Source organism: Girardinichthys multiradiatus, chromosome 8, assembly GCF_021462225.1.
Source record: "Girardinichthys multiradiatus isolate DD_20200921_A chromosome 8, DD_fGirMul_XY1, whole genome shotgun sequence".
NCBI classification, from domain to species: Eukaryota; Metazoa; Chordata; class Actinopteri; order Cyprinodontiformes; family Goodeidae; genus Girardinichthys; species Girardinichthys multiradiatus.
Genome location: NC_061801.1, coordinates 39,341,263 through 39,354,578, shown reverse-complemented (window position 1 = coordinate 39,354,578; position 13,316 = coordinate 39,341,263). Strand labels below are relative to the sequence as shown.

General features: G+C 38.5%; 1 protein-coding gene across 1 annotated transcript in view; it reads left to right on the top strand.

The window, feature by feature from the left end:
* Positions 1-13,316, top strand: part of onecut2 (one cut homeobox 2) — a 45,849-nt gene that overhangs the window by 21,337 nt on the left and 11,196 nt on the right. The window lies entirely within an intron of this gene.

Below are 13,316 nucleotides of genomic sequence, written 5' to 3'. Positions count from 1 at the left end.
CTTTTCTTTTAGCATGTCCACCACTATAGGATCAGCTAAATTACAATGAAACTTCTCACATCCATATAATTGTTCATTGATAGTAGATTATTCTTCTAGTTATTAAGTTTATTTTGTATTTACATTTATTTTGGAGAAATACTAGAATAAATATATCTTTACCTTTTCCTTTTTTTTTATATGAAAATCATTTAAGCAGTGAAATCTAGTTCAGATATGTTAAGTTCAACATTGTCTCTTCTGCTCTGTTTAGTTCTACATTGGTATAAACTACTTAAAAGCAACCCACTAATCTCTTTTAGGCTCATATCGCATCTGGACTGGTAAACTGTTTAAAATGGTCGGTAGCTCCCAATAGGAGCGGCCTCTGAAAGCAGCGGTGCAGTGATTTTCCTTTTTGACTGTCCACATCAATTAGGGGGCGGCGGCGGGACACAGCAGAGGTGTCGGCGAGCCAAGCGAGTGGCTGGGGTTTAGATGAGAAAATGGTGCTGTCGCAGCTTTGTTAGGGCGGTCAAATCAAACGTGACACCCGAACTCTAAAGTCACGGAGGTGCAGAGCTGGAGAGAAGCAGCATGTGTTTTTCAGCTGAAGCTCTGAATGTGCTGGTGGCTCTTTTACAATGATCTGCATTTTGATCTTAGCGTATTCAGATTTCTTCAGTTTTTCTAGTTTTGTCACACTTAAATATTTAAGATCAGGCAAACTTTAATGTCAGTCAGAGATAACATGAATGAACACACAAAAATGTTTTGAAATGATGATTTCATTTATTAAGGAAGAAGCCAACTGAACCAGCCTGGCTTTGTGTAAAAATATTATGACCCCACCTGTTAAATCAAGAATTAATTGCAATTAATCACATTTCTTGGGTTCATTTTCACTAGTCAGGAGAATATCCAGCTATCACTTTGTAACCTCAACCTAAAGCTCCTGGGTTATGCTGCAGCACAATGATCCACACCAAGTCAAACTTTTCCCTCAAATACTGTTTCACAGCACTGATTTTCATGAGTAGCTGGTTTATTTTGGATTCAGAGATTAAAATCAAATGTATACTTTGATTATAGCAGCTCCATCATTGATGAAGGTGATTAGATATAAAAGGAGCACAACCAAAGTCTTTGTGTTTTACAGCAAATATGGATTGTGACTCAAAATGTAACCACTTAAAATATAACAATGCAATACTAAAAAGCATTTTGTTCTTTCAACATCTGTAATGCATGAAGCTAGTCAGTTTAGTGCTACCAAATCCCACAAAGTTGGAAAAAGACAGTCACTGTTAATTTCTCCATGTAAACGTAAAGCCTGTAAATTGGGCTTATGTTGGATGAAAGAGAAGTAAGAAGCTTTGTCAGATTCACCCTGATTATGATTCAGTGACGCATTCATTTTGAACTGGAAGCCGTTGCCTTTTGATGGAAAACTGACAAAGCTTGAAAAGCGGTTTGTTTTACCAACCCAAAGAAAACTGATCACGTATTCTACTGAGGAGCAACATCGAAAATATACAATATTATTCTGCTTTTTGTCCAGCTTTTTACACACTGGATGAAGAAGATAAAATTTCTGTATTTTGATGTTTAGATTTTACATGTCGGAATATAATTGTAGGCTTGAATTTAATTAAAATAAAAGTATTGTGCAGGCTCAACATCTAAAATGTGCAACATCGCTTTTTCAACATATATTTTACATATATTTAAAGTATAAAATGATTTAAAGCATAAAATGACAACTAAGTTAATCAAAATTAGTCATTGGTTGCCATGGCAATTTAAGCCTTTTGTGGAAACATCAGCAGTATTTTAATCAGGCAGGCAGACAGAAACACAAATAAACACAATAAGCTGTCTTGTGTAAAATATAAAACTTATCAAAATATTCTCAAACTATGAGTGTGAAAACCTTCTGGTGGAGACATATGTTTCTCTTCTTGTGTCTGGAGCGTTTTCTACAGGAGATTTAAGAGGTTAAAGAGACCAGAAGTCCAGAGCTGAGATTTAATGGGAGTGAATTAGAGTCTGGGTGTGCCTACTCTGCACTCTGAGCTGATTTTACTGTAAACTGTAAATTCTGCAGCAGTGAGAGGCACACCTGGTGAAATTAGACAAAAATACCTTCGTTTTGATGTATAAATCATACATGTGGAGACGAAACTGTAGCCATGAAGGTAGTTTAAATCAAAAGGTTTCCGAAAAGTGAAACTTCGGAATCTGTGTGACATCATCTTACTCCAAGTGAACGTTCTGTTAGAAAATAAAACAAAAATCATCAAACGTAAACTGGGATTGTGTGAGAACTGTAACAGGAATCAAAGAACCAGTTCATTCAAGTCCAATTTTCTGTGAGACGTTTAAGCTTTGAACGATGTTTCTGCTGGAAAGTACCACTGATCTGTGGAGCTCCAAACAGGGCTGTTTTTTCACTCCTTTCAGCAAACATTACCAGGATAGTCTGAAAAATATTTAACAGTTTTTGTGAAAATTTCATTTCCACCGTTCTGCATAATTACTACCAAAGGAGAGACAACCTTATTCCTGATGGTGCCCCATGTTTTGATGTATTTTTGTAGTTTTTCTTTTGTAGATGTAGTGACCTGAAAATGGTGAATGAGGTGGAAGGAGAAAGACTTAACTTGTTTATAAGAGTTAGAAAAATCATGGATTAACAGTAAAACCCTCTAAGGACTGCACTTATATTATAGCTGAGCTACTTTTACAAACGCTGCAGTTTAGGTAGAAAACTTGATTTTTATGTCTGACATCATAAAATATTTTACAATTTTCTCTTTGGATATTTTATGTCAATTAACAGTTAATATTTGCATGAATTAAAAAATCCAGAAAATGAACAGCTGTGTATTATCTGAGCCCTTTCAGGCAAACCCAGGTTTAGATATGGAGTTATTCTGATAAGCAGGTTTATTTACGTTTATTTATATTTGCTTCCTGACCTTCATTCATCATGCCGCTCCGTCTTTCGTTTCCTCGGGTCGGTTTTCCCGACTGTCCTCGGCCTCATTGGCATTGGTGTCACAGTGCAACTGGAATAACTCTGTCCAGGAGCCAAATGAGCAACACCGAGCAGGAAGAGCCCCTCTGACGGCAGCCGGTTTCTGCCTTACCTTTTGCAAAGACGGGACCAATTTTAGCAGGACACTTTACTGTGATTATTGCATTTTGGTTTTGCTCTGATTATTTAAAATTTGTCACTGAACAGAAATAAAGCAAGAAACTCCTTGTTTATTATTATGTATTACTAAATGTATCTTATTATTAATAACTTTTTAAATACCGAAGGAGTTTTTTTTTTGCATGGTTAATTTTTATATTTTACTGTGTATCATCTTAATTAATACATTTTCTCTTATTATTATTATTATTATTAGTATTATTATTGAGTGTGTATTCAATTACTTAATTTTCTATTTATCCCAAAATTTATCTATTTAAATTTAAATTAATATTTACCAATAATTACATTTTTGCATTATCATTAATCAATTCAATTTGTTTTTGTATTAAATGTATTGGATCATTTAAATCAACCAGTGTATTTTAATTACACTGATTTAATAATTTTAATTTGTTATTTTCAATTTTTTCTTTTTTGTTTACCAATTACATTTTATTTCAAATATTTATTTAGTTCAGTGTTTTTTTTTATTTTTTTTATATATTTTTTAAATCTTACATTTTTCTGTTTTTATTTATTTTATCAGTTATTTAGACAGCATACTAAAATACAGTTGTTTACTTTAAGAAACCACAAATAATATAAAATATTTTTGAGTATAAAGTTTGCTTACAGTGTTTTATGTTTCAGTCCTTCACATTTAAATCTGTTGGACTCATATCTATAATTAAGTTGCTTACGGTCAGAAACTGATCCATGTTTGTTGTCCTTCCTGCTCCTGTCCCTGGAAGTCTGAGTGTTTTCCCTGAAATGTGTGTCCATGCATGTGCGTTGGATGGGAATGCGTGAAGCAGCAGTTTGGACCCGGCCGTGCACAGCGCAGATAGATGACGTGGATCGATGGCTGTAATCCCGAGCAGATTAAAAGAGCATTAATACTGGCAACGATAACGTAAACGGTGCGGACCCAGATCTCCATTGATCTGCAGGAACCTGATCCAGACTGGTTCCTGGAAGAGACGGGTCCAGCGGGGGGAGGGAGGGAGGGAGGGGGCCGGCGCTGAGAGCAAAACAACAAAGAGAAACAGAGAAAGACGAGCTGCGTTTGAACGCCTCATGGAAGGAAGGACTCCAAGTCCTCCAGTCTGCAGCTTTAATGAACATATTCTGGTTTTTAGGTTCTTTCTCTTATGAATTAATACGACTTCTACTTTAGTGTCTTTAATGTTTTTTAATAATACACACTGATCTGGTTAAACTTAAGTTCATTGAATATGCCAAATACATGATTTTATCCTCATATTAATTAATAACTGACACTGATTTGACCTCATGTGTTAAATTATAACATAATGTTGTTTTTGATCACGTTACTTAATTAGCAGGGATGTAAAAAAAAAAAGCATCCAGGTCACCAGGTGAGAAACTGCAGTCAGATCTTTGGAAACAATGAAAATCCATATTTAGTTTTATTTTCTTTACAAATAAAATGATTCAAGGATATCAAACTGTTTTAAAGAATGAAAAGTAAAGTATTTTAAACCAAATTTTAATTAACAAATATATATCTTGCAATAAATGCATAACAAACAAGAAACTGGCAGCATATTGGAGCTGCTGGTTTACTTATTTAACTTCCACCTCCTGCAGCGCCAACTCCCAGCGGCAGTTTTCTCTTCTACTTTATCATCACATCGTTGAGGAGGAACCGTGGTCCACTCTTCTTTCCAGAGTTGCTTCTGTTTACTGAAGTTTGCAAACATTTGTTTCTGCTCAACTCTCCGAAGGTCCCACAACAGCATTTAAATAAGGCTGAGGTCTGGACTTTGACTAGACCAGAGGTCTACAACCTGCAGCTCCGGAGCTGTAAGTGGCTCTTTGGACGTTCCACGAAGGAAACAAAACGAAACGACAGTTTTTTGTTTTTTTCATGGAATAATTTCATTGAATTCCAACAACAGAATGACACTAAAAGGATTCCTGGTACAATCCTTTTAGGTCTATTTTTCTTGTCATCAGGTTGGAAACTATGTGTTTGTTTAACATAATTTTCCACAAATATTAACATCCCATGAAAGAAACTGTATCCATCATCATTTTGCAAGTTTTATATATTTTTTGTATTTTAAAACCTCAAAATAGAAATAAAATGGTACCAAAAAATGACAACAAATTTCCTAAAGAAGGTATTTATCATACATTATAAGTTGTGATTTTAAAAAAGGGTCATGTAACATTCCCAGCTTTAAATGAGTTTTAATCAGGCAGACTGGGGGAAATGCCACTTTGTATTGTAAAGGTCGCAGACCCCTGGCCTAGACCATTGCAGCACCTTTATTCATTCGTTTTTCCAGCTTTCTGTTGTAGATTAGCTGCTGTGTTTGGACCGTTGTCCTGTTGATTAACCAGCTTGAGCTGAGCTTCAGCTGTCAAACAGATAACCTCATACTGGACTCTGGAATACTTTGATTTCTTGGTTGACTCAAAAGCCTCTTTATCAAAGCAGTTCTCTCACAAACCCGTGAAGACGAGCAGCTCTCTGATTTCCGCCTGCATTAAACACATGAAAGAAAATGAGGAGTTAAGTTTGGGACTTGCTGCCTAGTCATGGTGAAATACAGCACGATGAGAAAGTATTTGCTCCCTTACAGATTCTTAGGTATTCATCCATTCACCACCCAGCTTTACAGTTGGTATGAGGGGTTTGTTCTTCATGGTTTCATTTCTAAATAATGTTTTCTCTCTGCAAAATGATGGAGTTCAGATGACCTCATGACCCTTCCCAGATTGATGAGCGGCAACAGTTGCTTCTCTAAGGTCATTGCTGATATCTTTCCTTCTTGGCATCGTGTGAACAGACCTATGTACTATAAAATCATATGTATAATATAATCCATACATTTGACTGACTTATAGATCATCTCTTTGCTTCTTTTAAATTAATGTTGTTACTTTTTATATCACCTGCACCGTTTATATTCGATTTCTAGACCTTTTACAATAGAGCTACACAATATGTTAGATTGCACCTTCAGAATTAAACAGAATTGCTTGGATGCAAGGTTTGTTTGGATCTAATGTTTCAGGTGTGGTGCGTTTAAACTCTGCTAATAATATATCCAGCGGGTCGGATGGACCTGCTCTGCCTTTAGAGAAACACCTGATATAGATTTTATTGCCTAAGATGCTGGAGCTCAGGAGTCTGGAAGGCACAATGTGATGAAAAAGAAGGTAAACCTTGGAAAATTTATGCTAATCCCAACTAATATTCTCATTGCATATTTAACAATAATAGTGTAGTTTCATGTTTTCCTGATATGATTCAGCTTTTATTTTGAAAAGTCCCAAGTGAAACTCAAATATCCAGAAACGGAAAATCAGTTTCTGGAGGTCAGATTGTGGCTCTTTTGTGGTGCCCGCCTCCTCCAGATTTGTCAGTAAAAGCATTAAAAAGCAGCCAGTTTGATGCGTATCAGGCGGATGGGTTTGAAGGGAATCCTCCTCTATTTGATTGCTCCATATAACCGGATTCATTAAGCCGAATCTGTCTGTTATTGGATTACGTTTCATATTGGATGGATGGGATCCAATTGTAGATATTACAGCCTTTAATGGAGACAGGTTTAGCAGGAGAGAGGGAACGGGAGTGTTGGGTGGAAAATTAAAGGCAGGAAGGAGGAAGAAAACTATGGAAGCAAATCGTTACCATATTTCAAATGAAAAAGCATTTTCAGAAATGCTTTTTCATTTTAAGAATGTGGCTGCATTGTTTGACTCATAAATTAAATTACTAATCAATAATCCTATTTGCATTTTAATTTTCTTCTTCAAGACTGTACATTCTTTCACTTAATTAAAATGAAAAAGAAAAAGACCTTTGAGATTTATTTTTCAAAATGTACCCCAGCAAATAGATACCAAAATCCAATTTGAAATGTAAAATTTGAAAATGAAAAAGTATTTCCAGAAATGCTTTTTCATTTTAAGAATGTGGCTGCATTATTTGACACATAAATAAAATTAGTAATCAATCATCCTATATGCATTTGCATTTTCTTCTTCATGACTGCACATTTTATGCCATAATCAAAAAGAAAACAAAGCAGACATTGCTTTTTCCTTTTCATGGTCTGCCCGCAAAGTCCTGCCCAGAACTCAAAAACAAAAAAGCATTCCGAGCTGCGGGCGCAGCAGAGTGACGTCAGCAGCCGCTCTTTCTCAGCTCCCTGCTGACCGAGCTACCCATCTTGTTCGGTAGGGGGCGCTGTGCACGTCTGCATTGCATTACATTGCACACGTGCTGAGAAATTGATTGAATTGCAGCAGGGCCGAGCTCAATTTGTGGCAGTGGCAGGCAGAACTTTTTCGTTTTCGAGTTCTGGGCAGTACTTTGCGGGCAGACCACGAAAAGGAAAAAGCAATGTCTGCTTTGTTTTCTTTTTGATTATGGCATAAAATGTGCAGTCATGAAGAAGAAAATGCAAATGCAAATAGGATGATTGATAACTAATTTCATTTATGGGTCAAATAATGCAGCCACATTCTTAAAATGAAAAAGCATTTCTGGAAATGCTTTTTCATTTTCAAATTTTACATTTCAAATTGGATTTTGGTATCTATTTGCTGGGGCATATTTTAAAAAATAAATCTCAAAGGTCTTTTTCTTTTTCATTTTAATTAAGTGAAAGAATGTACAGTCTTGAAGAAGAAAATTAAAATGCAAATAGGATTATTGATTACTAATTTCATTTATGGGTCAAATAATGCAGCCACATTCTTAAAATGAAAAAGCATTTCTGAAAATGCTTTTTCATTTGAAATATGGTAACGATTTGCTTCCATAGAAAACCAGGATAGATGCAAATAAATTAGGAGATTATGTTTTGTTTAGTCAAAATTCAACTGGTTTGGGGTTTTAATAGGACATTATTATTGATAATCTGTATTAATGAAATAGTGAGTGTAGGAAAACAGAAAATAGGACCAAAACTTTGTGCACATCCTTCATTTTTGGTTTTATCCCCTGCTTTGTGTCATGGGGGAAGCAGGAAACCAGATCGACTCGTATAAGCTTCCACGGATCGTTGGGAGACAAACACGGCGGTGAGCGGTTTGCCAGGATGTCCGTTTATAGCCGAACGAGCTCCTTCGGATCAATCACGTTACGATACAACTTATTGATCCTGGACTGTGTTTTCTGACGGAGCAGAACGCCGAGAGACTCAACGGCTTCTGGTTTCCAAAAACCGCCGCTGATAAGGAACAATCCCGTTAACTCATCATCTATTAGTCTGGCTGTGTGTGTGTGTGTGTGTGTGTGTGTGTGTGTGTGCCGTGTTCAAACAGTGTTATCCTCACTGTCAACATTCAGCAGGTTAAATGTTATTGAATGTTTTCCCTGAACCTCTACAGACATGTTTGCTTTTCCAACTCAGATTTTAAATATCTGAACATTTTTACAGTTTCCCTATGACCACCATCTTCCTTTTTTTGATGAAGGAAAAAATAAAACATTTTTCAGTTTATTTTCATCAGAAAGCAAAAACCGTTTCACTGAAGCACATCTGGATTAGGCTTTGATGATCAATATTATCTACAGTGACGGTTCTTGCATAGACGGCCGTCTGGGCGAGCCCTTCCTTAATTCTCCAAACACAATCATTCAGCAAAAACAGAGACTTTTTAATTATACTGCTCATCTGAAGTAAAAAAGTTGATCTGTTTAAAGTTGGAAAGATTTTTTTATGCAGCAAAGCATTTTATAAAACATCAGAAAGGAACCATTAAATCATAGAGCTTACAGCATGTGCAGAGGATGGATGTTTGCTTCTTTATCTCCCCATCTTCATTATTCAAAAACATACAGAGGAAGGCAGGTGTCCCGTTTATCTGTTTTAACAATTATTTACAAGCATAAACAGTAGGGGTGCATTATATATCGGCATTAGCATCGGTATTGGCCGATGTAAGTCATTTTTAAACATATCGGTATCGAACCCATACCATGGGCCGATATTTCCAATCGATGTTTGGATCCATCTTGTTGCCATTTGTGTCTGTGTGTTTCTGGAAGGGGAGGCGAGCGGGTCGGGTGCTGTGTACCAGGAATGAATGGATTTCAGTAACTTGTAAATGCTGTAATTGACTCAAAACATGGTTCTACAAAGTCCTGAAGCAGTGTGTGTGTGTGGGGGGTTATTGTTTGTAAACCAAAAATTAAAAACCAGGTGTCATTTCCTTGTCTTCCACTTCACATTTATGCAACCCTTCATTCGTTTGTAAAATCCCAATAAAATGGCCTGTGGTTAAAATGTTTTAAATTTTTTTGCAAGCCTCTGTAAATGTATAATGTAGTTTAGCACAGAATAAGAACAAGTGAATCAGATATTAAGTTTGACATCTCACTCCTCATGGACTCGGTACACAAAGTACCAACAGAAACCTTGTTTGGAGCACATCTCAGAGATAACCACCTGTATTGTTTTTAAAGGGACCATTCCACCCTCCTATGGGATGCCGCTCTGAGTAGTGAGCCATAATTACCCATATAAACCTGCAATAAATGAAATGTACTCATACTTGTCATTTTTCTCTTATCTGGGACCGGGTCGCGGGGATAGCATTCTCAGCAGAGATGCCCTACCTTCCCTCTCCCCAGACACCTTGGAGAATCTCGAGATATTCCCAGGCCAGCCGAGATACATAGTCCCCCTAGCATGTTCTGGGCTGTCCCCTGGGCCTCCTTCTGGTGGGGAGTGCATGGAGGATTCCAGGGGGAACAGATGCCCGTGCCACCTCAACTAGCTCCTCTTGATGTGGAGGAGGAGCAGCTCTACTGACGAGCTCCTCCCGGATGGCCGAGCTCCTCGCCCTATCTCTAAGGAAGTGCCCGACCACCATGCGGAGGAAGCTCATTTCAGCCGCTTCTGTCCGGGATCCCGTTCTTTCGGTCATGACCCAAAGTTGCCATGACAATACGTGAGGGTAGAAACGTAACCAACTAGAGAGCTTTGCCTTTCCGCTAAGCTCTGACTGGTGCACCGGTCTCTTTACTCTGGTGGCCACACCTATCCGTCTATCAATCACCAGCTTGATTCCCCCTCTTACTCATGAACAAGACCCTGAGATACTTGAACTCCTCCACTTGAGGCAGGAACTCCCCTCCAACCTGGTGAGGGCAAGCCACCATTTTCTGGTTGAGATCCATGGACTTGGATTTGGAAAAGCTGATCTTCATCCTGCTACTTGACACTCTCCTTTCTAACTACCTGGCATAGTCCTTACAAGGAAGGCTGAGGAGTTTGGTCCCCCTGTAGTTGGAACACATCCTCCGGTCACATCCACCACCACCCCGGTCTGCCAGCCCAGCGGCGTGTCAGCCACGACAGCCCCACAACATCCAGAGACCTAAGGTACTCAGGGCGGATCTCTTCCACCCCCGAAGCCCTGCCACCGTGGAGCTTTTTAACCACCTTGGTGACTTCAGGCTGGGTGATGAATGATCCCAACTCATCAGTTTCTGCTTCCACCGGGGATGGCCTGACGGCAGGATTAAGGAGATCCTTGAAGTACTCCTTTCATGATAATGTCCCCCGCCGTGGACACCAGCTCCACCTCCACTGTTTACAGTGGAGGTGGAGCTCCAGGACACCACCAAACTTCTTCCAAGCGGGCCGCTGCACACTTGGTGCTTATTTATTGTTTGCTGTTAAAAATCAAACAAAACTGATCTAAATAGATTTTTTCATCAGAACTGAATTTATTAGTCATTATTAAACTCAATTCAGCTCATTCTCAGTAATGAAACATAACGCAGGTTTTGTGACATTTATAAATGAGCCATGACAATGATTTCATGGAGGATTTACAGTCCATTTGCTCTGGTTAACTGTCTTTAGGCAGTTAACATTGAATCATGAGTGGCTTATTTCAGTCTAAACGTCTGTTTGCTAAACATATGCAGATGATGTGAGCAGCAGATGAAGGAAAGAGGAGCATTGAGCGGAATGAGACAAAATAAAGAAAGATGGAGGATGACAGAAAGTGAGGGACAGAGCGAGAGAGCCAAATGACATCAAATCTCCTCTGAGGCCATTTCCTCATCAGCTCAGTGACATCACTGAGCCACAAGTGTCTGTGACTGGCCAACCCGTTTGTCCCGGTAAACAAGCTGAGATACATTACTGAGCGTGTGTGTGTGTGGGCAGAGATGGTTTATCAGTGTATAATCTCCATGTCCACACAGTCTGTAGTGACATCATCGGACAAAGGTCCCTAACACACACACACACACACACACAGATTCAGAGATTACACACACTCTTTGTTGTTCAGTAACATCAGTCTCCATTTTCTTCTATTGAGGCTTTCTTAAATTATCTCATGGTATGCGGTGTTATACTCTGCCCAGAAAGCACTATGATGATGTTTTCTCCGTGCTATTCTTGGCATTATAAGATGGATCCATTTCTGAACAGCTTCAGCCTAAAGATCATGTCGAAATGCTCAGGCAAGACATGGATTTAGGTTTTTGGCTACAATAAATAAATATGGAGGAGTCGAGGAGAAACCGAAGAACACAGACAAGCATGGTGGGGGCAGCATCATGCTGTGGGACTGTTCAGGTGCCAATGTCATGGTTCATTTCACAAGGTGAATGGGAGAAGCATGGATTGAGGAGTCAAGGTGAGATTTTCAAACCTGAGAACACATTTAAGCATGGTGGTAGGAGTATCGTTTCACAGCCACTGATAGCCAGACATCTTCTCAAATCAGAAAGAGGAATAAATATAAACTAAGTTCTAATATAAATATAGAACAGCAGGATGTGTGCCGCTGTTAAGGGAAAGAAGAACCAAAATATTTTGAAATTTAAACCTATTAGTTTCAATGGGAGGTTCTTATTTTTCTGATTCACAAACATGACTCCCTGTAGCTGAAGGAGAATCAACTTAATGTTGTATGAGAGAGAAACAGAAACAAAGTGGCTTCAGTCTGTTGCTCCATTTCCGGTTATCTTCTCAAATCAGAAGGAGGAAAGCATGAGGGTGCATTAAGTATGACCACACACACACACACACACACGGGCTAATACAGTGCTGATTGCTAAGTGCTAATATTGGTGTGTGTCTGAGTGCAGAGATATAAGGCATGAAGCAGCTTCCCTTTGCTGCATTTCACTCAGCATGATGGTCCACTACCAAGACGTCTAGGTTTGGGCCATGAAGTCGCTGCAAAGCAACAATTCTTGTTCATTTAAGCTTTGCTGTCAATTAAATTGATATAAAACCATATTTGTATTAATTTTATGATTTAAAATGCCCCGAAACAAAAAAGAAACAACAAATCAGCAAATTACCAACTGCATGGTTGACATCATCGTCATTTATATGACTACACTGTAACAAAAATCCTCCACTATCAGATCCAATATGGCTGACATCAACACACTGTAGCATTCATTTGATTTATTTACAGTTCTAGTCTCTTGGCAAGTTCTACCTTGGCAGAGCTGGTAGAGTTCATTAAAACTGGTTGATTTTCCAAGCAGGCTTTTGAACATCATGGATAAATATCCCTCAAGGTTAAGGTCAGAGCTATCAGAAGGTCTTTCCAGAACCTTAAAGCCTGGTTTATCCACTCCAAAGCCAGTTCTGATGTGTGTTTGAGATCATTGTGCTGATCATTGTTGGAACACCCAAGTTTCAGCCACCTAATTGCTGGTTTGTTGAAGAGGAAGTTGAAGAATGTGAAGGTAGTCCTGATTATATGCAGTTTGTTCAGGCTTCCCTGTGGACAGTTACAATGACAAGCCAGAACTTTACAGTACCTTGGCAAAGCGCTGACAGATCTGGGAACTGAGGTTCAAAGTAGGGATGCAAGATCTATAGGCATTAACATCGGTATCGACCGATGATAGTCATTTTTTAAGATGTCAGTATGGGTCCCATAAGTGAGACTGGCCGATATTAATAACTGAGGTTTACTTCCATCTTTGTGCCGTTTATGTATGTTTTTCTGGAGGGGAGGGGGGTGTTCATGTGGTATTTCTTTGGTCATGTGACAGTGATGCAGCGCAGGGTTGTGGGATATTTAACTGAAGCAGAGAAGCAATGTCAGCGGTGTGGTTTGTTTAATCATGGTGTCAAAAGGGTGGAGAAATATATATAATATA